At 42.3% G+C, this 16,560-nt stretch overlaps 1 protein-coding gene across 1 annotated transcript in view; it reads right to left on the reverse strand.

Annotated features, from left to right (window-relative positions):
- The window catches only part of THRB (thyroid hormone receptor beta), a 378,523-nt gene that overhangs the window by 361,014 nt on the left and 949 nt on the right, over positions 1-16,560 (reverse strand). The window lies entirely within an intron of this gene.

Genomic DNA, 16,560 nt, shown 5'->3' on the forward strand with positions numbered 1-16,560 from the left:
ACATTTTTACTTAATGAGAAGTGGAAGGTGGGTATGGAACAAAGGCAGGTGAGTCTCCAACTCCAAGGTGCACAGGAGCCTCCTGGGGGATCTTGTTGAAATGCGGATTCTGGTTTGGCAGGTTTGGGGTGGAGCCAAGCCTCGGCCCTGTAACTGGTTGGAGGCGGTGCAGATGGGGGATGGGCCGGGCAGGAGGCCACACTCTCCCTTCCAGAACTGGGGGAGCAGAAGTCAGTCTCGGGGACTGAGAGGAAGCGCAGGGCACACCCCCCTTACAGCTGAGGTGCTGAGCATTTCCACACGCTGCACAGGGCACTCAAGGTGCCCATCTCCCAATGACATCAGAGCCTCCATAATCCTCTCCTCCGTGACCACGATTCTTTTTCCTTTCTCCATAACCAACGCCCAGACAAAAAGGCTGGGGCCGTGTGCAACCCTGTGTCGAATTGCTTGGAAGCCCTTTCTAGGGAAAGGATTGCCTAAAAATGTGGACAACTATTAGATGAGGTAAAGCAAAAGAGATTTCTGGCAAACCGAAGCGTGAAAGACTTATTAACATTTCACGTCAGGAACCTGTTAAACTGTGAAACCCGCTGGTCCGGGTGCAGTGTGCTCATGAAATACTTCTGAATGGGACAGAAATAAAGCCTATAGTTCAGGGCGTCATGTCATAACTCTGAACTTTATAGTTAGACTTTCCAAACGAGGAAATACTGAAGCCAGTAGCTGCAACTGGTACAATACTAGTTTTCTGTGCTTCCAGCTTCCAGAATTTAGGGTATAGATGTGTTGATAAAATAAAAATACTCATTTTGACGAGGCTGCCTCGGGGTTATCACTTTATGTGTCTCTCTGAAGGGATCAGGGAACGTGTTGCTCACCACTATACCCAGTGTACCTGACACCTATTTGGTGCTGCATAAATGTTTGCTAAAAGAGTGAATGAATGGACATAATTTTTAAAATAATACATTACATCTCACTATATACTTGAATGCTGATTTGTCATTAGTGTTTTCTTTATTGAATTGAGCAGCAGCCTTTAAAAAGGAGGTGGAAATGAAAAATGGTATCTTCCAAATTGCAACTGTCTACAGTTGCAAGTGGGCAGAAGACAAAGTAGGGGAGAAAAAGGAGAGACAGACCAGGACAGTAATTCTTTTTTTTTTTTAATTTTTTTTTTTAATTTTTATTTTTGGAGAGCTGGGGAGATTGGCAGGGGCAGAGAGAGACTCTTAAGCAGGCTCCACACTCAGTGTGGAGCCAGACGCAGGGCTCGATCCCATAACCCTCAGATCATGATCAAAGTCAAAATTAAGAGTTGGATGCTTAACAGACTGAGCCCCCCAGGCACCCATAGGACAGTGATTCTTGATTCCTGGTTAGAATAGGGCATGGGGAGATGGAGCAGGAGGTGCGTCAGAATCAACTGGGGAAAATGTTCCAATTTCCCGGATTGGGAATGCCTCTCCCAACCTCTCCCTTTATGACTCGGATCATAATAAATGGGTATCTATAATTGATGAGGACCCTGGGGGAGAGTGGGATTAAGATTTGGAAGTAAGGTCTGATGAAGTGTTTTGTTTTTATTATTTTTTAATTTTTTTATGTTTTTTATTTATTTTTGAGAGACAGAGAGAGGATAGCAAGAGCAGGGGAGGGTTAGAGAGAGAGACACAGAATCTGAAGCAGTCTCCAGGCTCTGAGCTAGCTGTCAGCACAGAGCCCGACGCAGGGCTCGAACCCACAAACCATGAGCTCATGACCTGAGCCAAAGCCAGACGCTTAACCGACTGAGCCACCCAGGCGCCCCTGATGAAGTGGTTTTCAAGGGGAGACACTTACGTCTCCCAGAGGACAACTGGCAATGTCTGGAGACAGTTTTGATGGTCACAACTCGAGAGTGGAGTGCTAATGGCATTGAGTGGGTAGAGGTCAGGGATGCTGCTAAACATTCTACCATGCACAGGGCAGTTCCTCAAAACAAAGAATTACCTGCCCCAAAATGTCAGTATACACAGGTTGAGAAATCCTGCTCTGTGAGAAAAGGCATGGTACATAAAGCCATCAGGAGAGAGAATGTACGCACCGGGACCCCTAGGCTAACTGAGGGGAAGAGGAAGGTCTTAGAGAGAATGAAGACAGTGTGGGAAAGACGTGGTGGGGCTGAGCAAAAGGGTGGGAAATCCAGCTGTGCTGCCTTTTTCAAAGGATCCTTCTCTAGTCTATCCTGGACCAGCTCCGGGTGGCGTCTGCTCCGCTGTTCCAGCTAAAGGCAGTTTGCAAGCACCTCTCGAGAACCAAGCAGAAGAACAAAGGAGACCAGAGATCCTTGGGTGGAAATGGGGACATAGGCTGCCCTGTCTGGCAATGTGCAGTCATGAAAAAGTTGAAATGCATTAGAGGCTGCCTCCGCCCTGACCATGGGCACCACTTCGGGGCCAAAAACTGCATTCCTTTGCCTGGAGTCGTGCTCTTGGCTGTTCTGAAATAGCAGGGAATCAATCGCCTCTGGAGGCAGTCCTCAACTAAGGTCTGACAGGTTGTGGTGAACTAATACCCTCTATCTTGCCTCGTGGGTGCAGTAACTATGAGACACATGCTCTACACTGTCCCCCGGATTCACCACGTGACTAAGCTTCAGGGGCCCAAGGCGGTAGCTGGTTTGATACCACCACCTATTTGGCTGCTGTCTCTGCCCTGGCTGACTTACCCATCTCTTTTCTTGATCTTTCCCCTAAAATAATTTGCACTTGAGTTTTCATCTTAGGGTGTGCTTTGGGGGACAGAACTCCTACGGCAAGCGGTTTGAAGGAATATTGGGCTGGCCACCACTTGATCCTCAGGTTACTCTGATATAAGAGCTCTCTGAATCCTCCATTTTAGAGGGACCAGTTTTTCCATCTTTAAGGTCCTGAGCAAAGAATCAGAGCTGTGGGCTCTGGCCCCACTTCTTTGAGACCATCGGAAACACAACTCCAGGCACTTTCCTTTCTCTCCCACTGACAGAATAGGCAAAACCGCCTCTTTTGCTTAAGGATGGCAGGAAATGCAAACACAATCCTATTCATTTTAAATGCCTCTAAAGACAAACTCCTGCAAGAGTCAACTAAGGAACAACATTCCACTCTGAGGAGGAGGCAAAGATGAAGAGCAACCACTGCCCTGGTTCAAATGAAACTTTAATGAATTACCAGTGGGGATTTACAACCACAATATAGCAAAAATGAAACAGTTATTTCAAAAGCCTGCTACACAAAGAAGAGAAATGAATTGTAAACCCCCTCAGGGCAATGTTACATCATCTATCCTCCATGTAATGGGAATTCTGAGAGGCTAAGATCTTAAGCAGAAAAAGTCCACCAAAAAGCTAGGTGTTGTGAAAGATGCCAGACAGCTACATGCCCAAGGGTCATGTCTCTGAATGTTTTCCCTGCAGAAATTTGAACCTTCCACCAAAGGAAGTCCTTCTTGTTATACAAGTTGAGAAATCAGGCCTCCAAGCTCAGGGTCTATTTACAGTAAGCTCCCCATTTACAAATCCCCAGAAGCCACTCTTCTTGGATTATACATTTGTGCTGGGTTTCATTTTTGCAGGGAACATCGACTTGGGGGCCCTGATTTTTGGTCAGCTTGGTTGAGGAGATGGGAAAATCTTCTATCTCAGTTCTTATGTGTGGATAGCTTTTTGTTTATTGTTTTTTTGTTTTTTTTTTTTTAAGGGAAAAGAACGGCAGAGCTTTTCCCTGCCAGACAACCTATTCCCTTATTTATAATGCAGGACAGCAGAGCCTTGTAAGTGTATATTCCGGTTCATCTGAGGACACACGGTTGTTCATTTTAAAATTAGATTCATCCTGATTATATGAAAACAACCTACGTGTGGTTGGTCAAAACAGCAGGAAAGCATTACTCAGCACCTACTTTCTGGGCCTACATTCTAGACTTCACTAAACTTGTAAAAAACCCAGTCCCTGCCCTCCTGGAACTTGAAATCTAGCAAAGAAATATCTATTTCACTGACCGATAGGAGGTTTGGACATTGGACAGTGAAGAAATATATATAGTAAGTGACTAACCAGATAATATTACCTTTGGACAAAGGGGTGAGAAAAATTGTCATTGAAGTGGCATGTTTCAGCAGGGCAGGATTGAAGACAATTTGGATCTCAATTTTAATTAATCAGGGCAGGATTTGGGGAGTTCCTTAAATGAAGGATATTGGGAAGCCGGGTTAAAACAGAAGCAGGGAAAAACTATATTATGGATTTTAAGTGAAGAAATTTTAATATGGACAGTAGAAAAGTATTAGAATAAGAGAGGGGAGTGCCTGCTATGAAAAAAAAGGAAGTGAGGTAATCAGCTCATATTCAATGTAAGTGGGAGAGTAAAATGTGTGTTCCAGAGGCTGGAGTCCCAGACAGTTAACTGAACGTCTATTATTCTTATTTTCTTCAAACCCTGAGGGTTCACTAAACTCAACAATTAACCATAAAACAGATCTCCTGAGATCGAAAAATGCTAGGTCATCTATAAAAAGAAGACCATTACCAATAAACACATCATAAAACTAAATAAAGAATGACTAATGACCCAAAATGTGAAAATTCCGATGTTAACTCCTAGGTCCCTCCCTCCTTGATTTCTTGTCTTTTGGATGAGAAATCTATCAGCAGGGTGCAGGTTTACTTAAAGACAATTTATTTTACTATTTCTGCAATAATAAAATGATAACAAAACATTGTTTTCTATGTTTTGGGCACTCACCAGGCACTATGTCCTGACTAAGCTGTTAATAATCACATAGTCTCCTCCACAATGCTGAGATGTAAGCACCAGTATTCTGCCCATTGCACAGATGGACAACTGAAGTTCAAAGCAGTTAAGTAACTTGCAGGAGAGACCATACAGTAGGAAAGGGCAAAACCAGATACCCAACTCCATGCCTATATGGATGTCCATCACCCACATCTTGATCTCTCCTGCCAATGCCTCAGCTCTCAACTGGTGCAGGACCCAGGGCCCCAGCTTTTCCATCCGCAAACACACTTAGCCAATAAGGGTAATGGTGGGGGTGGGTGTCTCTCCTCCCTGCCGTGAGACAGGACTTTAAAATAAGACATTAGGGGTGCCTGGGTGGTTCAGTTGGTTAAGTGTCCAGCTTCCTCTCAGATCATGATCTCGCGGTGGTTAGTGAGTTCAAACCCCGCATTGGGCTCTCTGCTGAAAGCTAGCTCAGAGCCTAGAGCCTGCTTCACATTCTGTGTCTCCCTCTCTCTCTGACCCTCCCCTATTCCCACTGTCTCTCTCTGTCTCTCAAAAATAAATAAAGAACATAAAAAAATTTTAAATAAGACATTAATGGCACCCACACTGTGAGTTACCCTGAGCCCCAAAGACCCCAGTGATGGTCCAGTAAGAAGTTAAGGATTATTCAGAGAATTATTTCCTTCCTATTATTGGAATATGAAGGATTAATTAGCTGGATTCTGAACCTGAGAGGAATTGATCAGGATTAACTTTTTTAAATTGCAAGATTTAATTTTCGAAAGGTTTGCAAAATATTTCACAATTGGCTTGTGGAGTCGAAGACAATCTTACCTAGGCTAATAGAAAGGGATACAATTATTTTTTTTCTTTTACATGTTCTCAGCATGATACTTCTTATCACTGGTTGGCCTTATCTCTTAATAATCCAAAATGTGTGTGTGCTTTGCATTTCCTTACTTCTTTAAATATGACATTTTAGTGATAATTAAATAGTAAGGTTTTCAGAAAGGTAAGATATACATAGTTAGAAGGAAAAGGCTTCTTTGTTCTTTTCACTTACCTCACTTTTATTATTCATGCCCCTCTTACATTTCCTGCATGGGAGTCATTTCTATAGGACACACTGAATATTTGATAAAGCACATTTATAATTTGGGAAGAAAACAAGCAAGCATCCTTTTTGATTAAAAAAAAAGAGGGTCCCCTTTTGTAGTAAGAAATGATAACCAGAATAAATACTAGGAAAATTGGTATTTTTAGTCTAGATATTATGAAAGGAGTCATTTATTTAAACAGTCTGAAGTTCTATAAGAGGATAGCAGGAAAATGGTTTCAATACCTCTGTCAACGCATCAAGAATCAGCTCTCGCCTCGGCTCCCTGGTCGCTCTACTCTAAACTTTACTTTCCCCTAAAAAAACCCCGTAATATCAGGTTTGACCGGCAAACTCCTAATACTATGTGCATACAATGACCCACCTAGATCTATTAAGGAAATAAAAATGATGGTCAGAGACTAAAAGGAAAAATCAGGTCTAGCAAGATTAAAGATGACCCCATACGAATAAGAAGGAAGTGAGGAAAGAGAATTAGGTCAGACAGGATAGTGGTACTGCACCAAAAAATAGAAATGGGTTACCTCACGGCTGTCAAGATGTTTTTTTCATCGCTTGCCAATGCCTCCAAAAGTAGCAAGACAGTGATGTGATGAAGGCCCCATAAGAATTAAAAAACAGAGTAGCACAGTATGGAAAAGATAGCTCCCTGACCACCAAATAATTCTTCCTCTCCTTTCCCGGGTATAGAGTCATCACTGGAAAGCTGCCAAAGGCAGTTTCCCACCGGCTTCCTTAGATGGGGACATGTGATTTGTGATTTATGATTTGTTGTCACCAGTGGAATTTGAGCAAAATGGTTTTGTGTCACTTTCAAGCCAGAATGCTTCTCTACTCTCTCAGTCTCTCCCTGTGGTCCAGTGCAATGAAGACACGATCTTGGTGGCCATGAGTGGAAAAGGGAGGAGCCTAAGACCAAAGGAACTTGGGACTCCCTTGAATGGCTATGCAGCATAGCCACCAATCAATCAGGGACAGCAGTTTTCAACTTCACGTGAGTGAAAAATAAACTGTGTTTTAGCCATGGTGCATTCTTTATTTCAAAGCATAGTGTTTTCCTAACTAAAATATGTGGCAAGAAAAAGAAAGTGTCTCACTTTAAATAATGCATATAATTTATTTTTGCATGGGATTTGGTAAAATCACACATTTCTAAGGCTTTCGTCATATTGCCCAATTACAAATGGCTCTTGAGCACTTGAAATGTGACTAGTCAAAGTTGAGATGGGCTGTAAGTGTAAAATATTGAAGATTTAATGCAAAAAGTAAAACAGTTCATTAATATTTTTATAGTGATTACAAGTGAATAATATTGCGAATATAGTGGGTGAAGTAAAACCTACTATCGAAATTGAACTCACTGGTTGCTTTTTACTTATTTATGATGTGACTACTCTAAAATTTCAAACTACATATGTGGTTCATGTTATATCTCTACTGTGCTCCCACTAAGCTAGCAGGGGTCAGCAAATTATAACCCAGCTTCTGTTTCTGTAATAAAGTTATTGGTACACAGCCATGATCACTTATTTACACATTATCTATGGCTGCTTTCACACTACAGTGGAAGTGTTGAGTAGTCTCACTGGAGATTGTACACCGTGAAAAACCTTAAAATACTATATGGCCTATTATAGAAAATGTTTGCCAACTTCTGCATGAAGGATAACTTTGAGATTATCTAATTTATCAAGATAAATTTACTGTTTTATGACTATGGAAATTAAAGCTCAGATAAATCAAGAGACTTAGCCAAAACATTTTTATTCTCAATTTGGTGCTATTTCCATAATGTCTCATTCATTCATTCATTCATTCATTCATCTTCTCTATCAGTCTCAATCTTGATCATTAAAGAAATAATCCCTATCAGCCAGAAAATCAACAGTTGATATCAATAATGATCTCAACACACCAACATCAATGATAATTTAATGTAGTTGTGCAGAAGTGTGTTTCTGTCTGACTAGGAACTGTAGACATATGTATACAATAGCAGAAACACCCTTGAGTAATATTCATCTATGAATAGACTGTGAGATGGTCTTTAAGCTCTATTTGAAAACATTCTAAAGAGAATCTATCATGAAATCTGCTTTCAAATTAAACTTGAAATTCTCCCAAATGTAAAGCCATCCTACTAAAAATATTCATTATTGGAATTAACTTGGAAAAATTTTGCCACATCTTGGAGAAAGTGAAATCATTCCCAAAGGCATCATGGGAACATATAAAGGCCTTGGTTCCGGCAGCCATCATCTCTCAGTGGATTATTCTGAGAGTCTCTAACTGGGCTTATCATTTCCAGTCTCACTCCCACTCAAGAGCTATCCCAAAGAACTCTTCTAAAATAAAAATCTGACTTGCTGAACACTCTTTCGTTTCTTCATGCTATTAAGACAAAGTGTATATTCCTTAATGTGGCCAGAAACGTCTTCACCCTGTGACTCCTATCTGTTCCAACAGCTTCATTCACTGTTCTTTAAATATCAATCAGATTGGGTTCCATGAAATATTCCAAAGGTTTCACACTTTTACCCCGCTTCATACATTGGTATATGGTGTTCTTACTGCCTAGGACTCACCGCACTCCTGACTCTGGGTCCCCGCTGTACATTGTACTTACTCCGTCACACAACTTATCAATATTGTAATTGCCTGTTTAAGTATTCATTCTGCTGCCGCTACTGCACCTAATATTTAGGAACACTTAACAGGGGATCAAATGCTACATGATTCCATTTAATAAAGAAACTGAGCACATGCAACAAAGCCAGGGGAAACTAGGCCATGAATCCATACGTTCCCACTGCACAGCTCGCGTTCTGAATTCTACACCAGTGGTTTGCAGTAGGGATGAGTTTGCCTCCCACAAGACATTTGAAAACATTTGGAGACATTATTGATTGCTGCAGCTGAAGTGTGGGGGGAACTACTGGTGTGTAGTGGGTAGTGGCCAGTGATGCTGACAAACATCCTACAATACAAGGGGCAGCCCTCTACAGTAAAGAATTATCTGGCCCCAAAGGCCATAGTTGAGTTGGGGAAACACTGTTAGCAAGACTAAATTAATTTCTGTGGATTGGATCAAGAGTCTCTGAGGATGTCTATAGCAAGGAGTTTTAAATGTTCATCATGGGGTCTTAGCACCTACCATAGAGTCTAGCACCCAGCAGATGTCCAATGGGTGTATGTGATGAATGGATTGATGGATAGTGGAAGGTGGGAAAGAGATATGGATGAAGAAATGGAAAGGTGGAGGCATAAAAGGTTGGACAATTTCCAGGATAAAAAATAAGTTTACTCAGGGCTCCTGGCTGGGTTAGTTAGTAGAGCACATGACTCATAATCTTAAGGTTTTGAGTTCAAGCCCCATGATGGGTCTGGAGCCTACTTTAAAAAATAGTAAGTTTACTCATTTTAAGGCTCGGTTTTCATGGCGACCTCAATAAAGATAAATCTAAACATACGTTCTTAATTAGCAGCAAATGAATGCATGTAGAGTTTATTCTAGAGAATGCCTTCACCTAAACAATACCTTCTGTTAATAAAGCTACAGAGGGAGAGATCAAATTAATAGCCAAATGTCTGGGAGGCTTTATTTTAAAGACGCTGCAGAGGGACAATATGTTTTTTAAGTCCATTCTAACCACTACACTACAGGATAAACTGATATGTTCATCATCCACATAGGCCATAACTGATCCAAATCTTTAAAAAGGTTTTCCTGTGTAAGGTTTCCTTGGGTCCTTTCTTTTTAAATTAAGGGACAAATAATACAAGAATATACAACATTATACTTCCCCTTATTGTAGCTACAATTCAGACATAAACACATTATTCTAGATCTCTATCTGGATGCTAGAATTGGAGCAGAAATTATAGTGGAGCTTAGGTGACATTCGAAAAGGTAAACAAAAACACACATGGCAGAAATAAACCATTCTCTGGCTTATGTAAATTAATACATGCAGATCTCAGAAATAAAGCCAAGGAAAGATACATTTTATAAGTTAAGATTTTTTAAAGTAATAGCAATGTAGCATCGTTTTGACATCATTGCAAAAGACTTCAACAATGGCAACGTTAGTCAGTGTTGAATACAAACTCATAAGACTTTTTGTGTGTGAAAAACACCAGGCATTCACTGTGGGATTGATACTGCTCCTGGGAATCATCACTTATTCTAAAATGTAGTCCGAGGTTAAAACAAATGAGACTAATTTTTTTAAGTGTAGTTCTATGAACTGTTCCTCACCACCTCTGGCACTGCACTTCAGCCATTTACACACACACACACACACACACACACACACACACACGCGCGCACACGCAGAAAATGGTGACCAATTAAGTTGTTACCTACTCTCCCTCTTAGAAATTCATAACGCAGACTAGCGTAAACATAGGCTCTGAAAAATTCTTGCGTTGAGTTGCTAAATGCAGGATTTCCCAAACATGATTGACCATAGAGTAACATAAGTAAATAGTTAAATAATAAACAATGAAATAAGAAGAGGATCTGCCGAAATAGTCAGGAGTATGGAGAAGGACTAAAAGTTGATGACAGAGTTTGTAGCTTGGGACATCAGTGTGACTGTGGCATTTCTCACCATGATTTGGAAGCTGGGCATGGGAAGTTAGAGTTGGAGCCAGAGACAAGCGCTTTTTAAAAACTGTATATAAGAACACAAGACGCGCTTGTCACCGAGGCAGATCCTACATGCACAGACATGCGAGTTGCTGAGACATTTATGCACACCGGGAGGGAAATTTGAAAATGTTGATCCAAACCCAGAAATGTCATGATCGTTATCATCACTCATTATTTTTTGAGCACCTATTCTGTACAAGCATGGTTGACATCTGAGAAAAGTCTTTCTCTTAAGACTCTGAGGTGAAAGAAGGGAAAAATATATCTGAAGCATCTTGAGAACCACTCAACATGCATCACAAGAGTCAGAATATTCAGTGGGTTCCTGAATGTCACCATCATGCATCATGCCGCTAAAAACCATGAAATCATGTCTCTACTCTTACCACAAACAAACATGCCTGAATCTCCAGCAAAGGTCTATCTCCCAAACGAAGAAGAGCTAACGACTGTCAATTTGCATTCCTTTGTCCCAGCTTTTGCTTCAATAGGCTTGTCCCTCACGAATTTCTGAATCAACCCCTATATTTTTTATTGAAGAAGAGAAACCATGATCCACGAAGCCTCTCATTTGGAACTAAGAAGTTGGATGAGGAATTTAGTTCGGATCAATCCTTCCCTACCTGTCACATGTTACACTCACTCAGCACACACACCTTATGTGTGTGTTATTTTACATGCTGTTATACTGCTCCTTACACATTACATATTATAGTATATAATTATGTGTAGCATACACAGATATGTTTATGTATATGTTAGAGTGTCTATCATGATGGAAAAGCTACAATAAGCTCCTGGGAACTCAGAGTCAAGGTTCCTGGGTCCAAATTCCAGGCTCCTAACTTGCCATTTGGAAAAGATACCTGAGTGCACAGCAGAGCTCAGTTTCTCACTCAATAAAAATAGTACTGCACAAGAAGACCTGCCAGCATGTAAAGTTTCCAAAGTCCCTTGAAATTAGGACAGTATGGATCCAACGACCCGAGCCCTGCTCTAGCCGTCAGCTGGCCAGATTGCCAAGAGAAGCGTATGGAAATACAATACTTGTGACTCAGTGGTTTGGATATTTCCCCCTCCCCAACTTACTGGAACATCATAATTGACTAGCAAACATGGGAGATTAAGGTGAAGCGTGGACCATACGAGGGAGCCCAATAAGCTTATCTGCTCTATCACAGAAGAGACCATTTCATAATCCCTTTGTATGAATACATGCATACTGTCTTCTGGTCAGTAGGCTGCATGCTGACCAGTGGAATAGGCACACAGGAGGTGCGCACGTTTTTGTAGACTGAATGGGAAATCAAATCAAATAGCCAAAATCACTTTATTTTTATTTTTTAAATCCTTTTTAATGTTTATTTTTGAGAGAGAGAGCATGAGCAAGGGAGTGGCAGATAAAGAGTGAGAGTGAGAGTGAGAGAGAGAGAGAGAGAGAATCTGAAGCAGGCTCCGCACTGTCAGCACAAAGACCCATGTGGGGCTTGAACTCACGAACTGTGAGATATGACCTGCGTTGAAGTCAGACGCTCAACCCACTGAGCCATCCAGGTGCCCCATCAAATAGTCAAAATGACTTCGAATAAAGCAAGAGAATAATTTGCCATCCGTTACTCAACCGGTTCAGACGCCAGCACAAGCCCCACTAGCCGTGATACAGACATCTAATGCCATTCAGGCCGCAAACATTCACTTTGGGCAAAATTAAGTCAAAAGATGACACTTAATACCAGGAACAGAAGAGAAAGAGAAGCACCACCCCTTTTCCTATTCCCATTCAGTCTTCCAACAAGTACTTCCCTGTGCCCATGCGTCAAAGCCTTTGCTAGTGCTGGGGAGTCCAGCACGAATAAACCCATAATCTTTCATCACATGTTAGAGGGGGAGACAGAAATGGAAACAAAAACCAAACTGCCCTGCAGGGTGATAAGAGCTATCCAGACTAAGGCACACAGTGTCAAGACCACCTGTTCAGAAGGTTTACGGCTATCGGGTCATTTTCAAGTACCTGGCTGTCCTGTCCTCTCAGATTGCTCTAGTCAAAAGCCTGGCTGAGACACTGGATATTTGAGAAAGTCGGGCCAAAGAACATGTTAACCATTCATTCCTCTAGGTTTTCTGAGCTCTATTTTTGCACTGGGGACAACTGCCAGAACTCCACGGCTGAACCACAGTAGCTCAGGCTCCCAAAGCTAAACTCCCACTGGGTTACTTTTCATCATTTTGCCTTTTGCATTTTCAATTCTCATCAAAGACATGACGGTACAAAGAACTTTACTTCACGTTCTGTAGAATTGAAGTTCAAGTACTGGCCATTATATGATTTGCTGTTTCATGGAAGTATATACTAGGTGTCAGGCACCATAGTAAGCCCTCTACAGATGTTACATGATGTATCTTTACAACGTTAATGCATACCTACCACCTCCAGAACCCCGTTTTTCCTGTTCACTTCGCTATCGAGAAGCCCAGAGCTAAATTAAATACTCCAAAGAAGTAAGCACTTAGGATTTCAGCTTAATTATCTTTACTCCTGTATAAAATGTTGATCTTTCTTCCCCTACCATTTTCGCAAGTCTCATCATTTTGTGGGATTTTTATGATGCATTTATGCAGACACATTTCTGAAAGTCCATACTCTAGAAACAAAATCACATTACCATAACCGCCCAATGCCATTTCCTTTTTGTCTTAATTGTCAAAACAGTTTCCGTGAATAGCTAATTTGGAGATGATCCTTTGGGGATCACACCTGGGTCACTTGAAAGCTCAGATAATGCAATATTTCCCACAATCATCTGGTTCAGAATCTGTTTATGAAAGTGTGAGAAGAGGCAAAGGGGGCAAGTTAAATGACTTCACTTACAACAAGAAGTAACCACCAGGTTATTTCCAAATCTACACCCAAGAGCTATTTCAATCTTATACTGTATCCTGACAGTTCCATTGTGCCCCTTCCCCAACTGCTACTTTTGTAGACCAGCTATACAACAGCACGCCCTTGGCCCCCTTAGGGCTGCCAAGGCCAGAGGCACTGCCAGGACCTGCTAAGTGAGAAGGCACTGCTATCATCCAGTGATGTCGGTTCCCTGGAATTTCACTCTTCGCACTGACAATGCTTCTGGAACTCATAAAGATTCTGCTGATACCCAGAGAGTTGAAGGTCAGTGTCTTCAGGGAATCAAGGTAGCCTGCTAAGACAAACTGCTGAGGATTTCCATGTACTCAAGGCAAATGCTTCCAGGAAGAATTTGCAGAAATAGCTCTCTGCATTGTCACTATATAGAATAGAATGGGACTAGCTTTCATCTCACAAAAAGGGTAGGGGGAGAGATACAGATAAAGACCGAACCTTAGATTCAACGTGCACACACATACACACAGGCACAAGTCTTGATATACCCAGTTGGTAACCACTTAGGTTGCGTAGTCGGGTATTTTTAGGAAGACAATATTTGCATGCAACCGTTGATTTCTTTAGCCAAGATTTACCCAGCTCCTACTGTGTGCCAAGCACTGCTTAAGATGCTAGAGAATTCAAGCGTTAATGAGGTAGTCAAGACTCTCTCCTGGACTCTACATTCTAGATAGGTATTCAACACGCACCAAATGAAATGACAGTTCAGATTGCAAATAAAACCTGGTGGGGGTGGCGGCTGACAACAGTATGATGGTTCTGAGAAAGAATGAGTTAAGTGGTCACAGAGGGCTTTTTAAGAAGGTGACACAGTATCTTATACTAGAATGGCAAAGAGGAACTAAAGAAATCAATCACCTCCACTAGGGTTTCTATCAAAAGGATGAGCTTGCTAAAAAAACAAAACAAAAAAAACCAAGCAAACAAAAGGCAAACGTTGGATTCCACATGTGGCTTCCCACATGCCATCCTTCAGACAACTTCAAAAATGCCAGGAAAGGAAAGGAATCTGCAACTTTCTCTTCTCTTAAGAAAATTTTTAAAAATTACCTTTTCCCAAAAAAGGCTAGAATAAAAGGGAGTTGTCTGAATTCATCACTATGACAAAATAAAGAATCTAAAAGGGGAGAAATGGAATGCTTATTTCTCTTATAAAGTCAGTTACTCCATAAAACAATATTCCAATGTCAATAAAATTATGCCTTTGCATGATAATGCCAACAGGAGTTGCTTCATTAAAAAATAGTCCAATGGCTATATTTAGTAGCACTTACTCTCGCTAAAAAAGCAAATCATATCTACTACCAGATGGTCTCACTTCCAATATAAAAGAAAACTTTGAACATCATCAAAAATAAGGTTCTGATAGTATCCGTTTAACAAGTACAAATACTAAATGGCTGTTCACCCATGTCTTCCCATACATCACGCTCAAAAAATCACTGACTATTGAATTTCTGTCAGACTCGATTGTGAAACCCTTAGCCAACTGGCATGAAAACCCCTAAAAATATCCACTGCTCAAAATACTTTTCATCAAAACACCTTTTTTCTTTAATGTTTCCTAGTCCCTGACTTGTTTCAGGGTAAGAAAGGTAAGCAGAAGTGAATTAGAGAGCAGATCAGTCAAGGTGAATATTCAGAATGAATCATAGAATATTTTGACTAAAATGCAATTTTTATTACTTTGTAATCTAGCACATGCTACATACTACTACAATGTAAATAAAGAGAGTAAACCGAAACAGAGGCAAATAATGTAAAGATATTGCTCAACAGGTCTACACCATCTCCAATGCATTTACCATTCTAAAAATTGCCGTGCTCTGACATTAAATACACCCTCTAAGCAAGGCTTAATTTTTGAACTTCAAAACTGGTCTTTAAAACTGCATCTCACTAGCACCTAAGACCAGTAACAGGCTATTAAAAGAAAGACTCTGTTTCAAATTTATTTACTGATGATTAGGTACAGTGTTTCAGTCCTCACAAAATCTGAACGTGTGTGGAGACAGGAGGGTGGAGAGTGTTAAACTTGTTTGTTCAGGTTCGCTCTTTTTCTTATGACTCCGCTTATGAACTTTTTTTGTAAAATTTCCCATTTGGGGACAATTATACATTTAACCTTTAATTTAAAAAAAAAAACCACCCGCTGCGCCCTTCCCTCCAACAAATCAGAAGCCTTAAGAATTAGCATTAATAATAATCGTACAATGGCCATTGGGAAATCCTCCTCCAAAATGACAACTGCAGCTAAGAAGGACGCGATCTACTGGGGGCAGAGGGAGAAACTCCCCCAATTTTGTCCTCCTCCGACGGGGGCTGGAGGCGCGGGGGAGGGGGATAGAGCGCAGCTGGCACAACTCCTGGTTACCAGAACCAACTCGAGGCGACCCAGAGGAAGATGCTGCGTCAAAAGAAGAGCAAGGCAAAGCGCGACCCAGGAGGGAGCCGAAATCGCCACCGAGTCCCCGAGGAGGCGGGGAGAAGCCAAGTCGCCAGGCACCGGCACCGGCGCACGCCAACATTCAAGATTGTTCTCCTTTCCAAACCCCGGAGTTCCGGAGCAGGAGAAATAAGGGGGATGGGGGTGGGGGGGTGGGGGCCCACAGTCCCTTTAAACCGCCTCCCCGCTCCCCGCCCCCCCCCGGTGTCTGCCAACCTTTTCCGAACCCCCGTGTCACAGAACTTCCTCATCATGGAAACTTCCACTCGGTTCGGGGCTAAGGATGCCAAACTCCATTTCACAAGGAGCCTGTCAACAGCTGGGCTTGGGGGGTTTGAGGAACAGAGCCGCTGCGATCGGAGGGGGCCCCCCCGGACACCCTGCTCCGCCCCTGCCCACGCCGGGGCTCCCCGACTGCCGCGGCGCGGGGCCGGAGCACGAGGGGCGCCTTCTCCCGGACTCGGGGTGCAGAAACCCCGCGGAGGCCGGTAACACCCCGGCTGACACCCGCCTCCCACGCCCGCTCGCCCGCGCGCCCGGCTCGCCCGCCTGCACCCCTCGGGTTCCCGCGACACCCCCGCCGCCAGCCCGCCCACCCTCCCGGACAGTTGGAACTGCCGCCCCCTCCCCCGCCCTCCCCCACACGCCCCCGCCGG

The sequence above is a fragment of the Suricata suricatta genome, chromosome 5 (genome assembly GCF_006229205.1).
Source record: "Suricata suricatta isolate VVHF042 chromosome 5, meerkat_22Aug2017_6uvM2_HiC, whole genome shotgun sequence".
NCBI lineage: Eukaryota > Metazoa > Chordata > Mammalia > Carnivora > Herpestidae > Suricata > Suricata suricatta.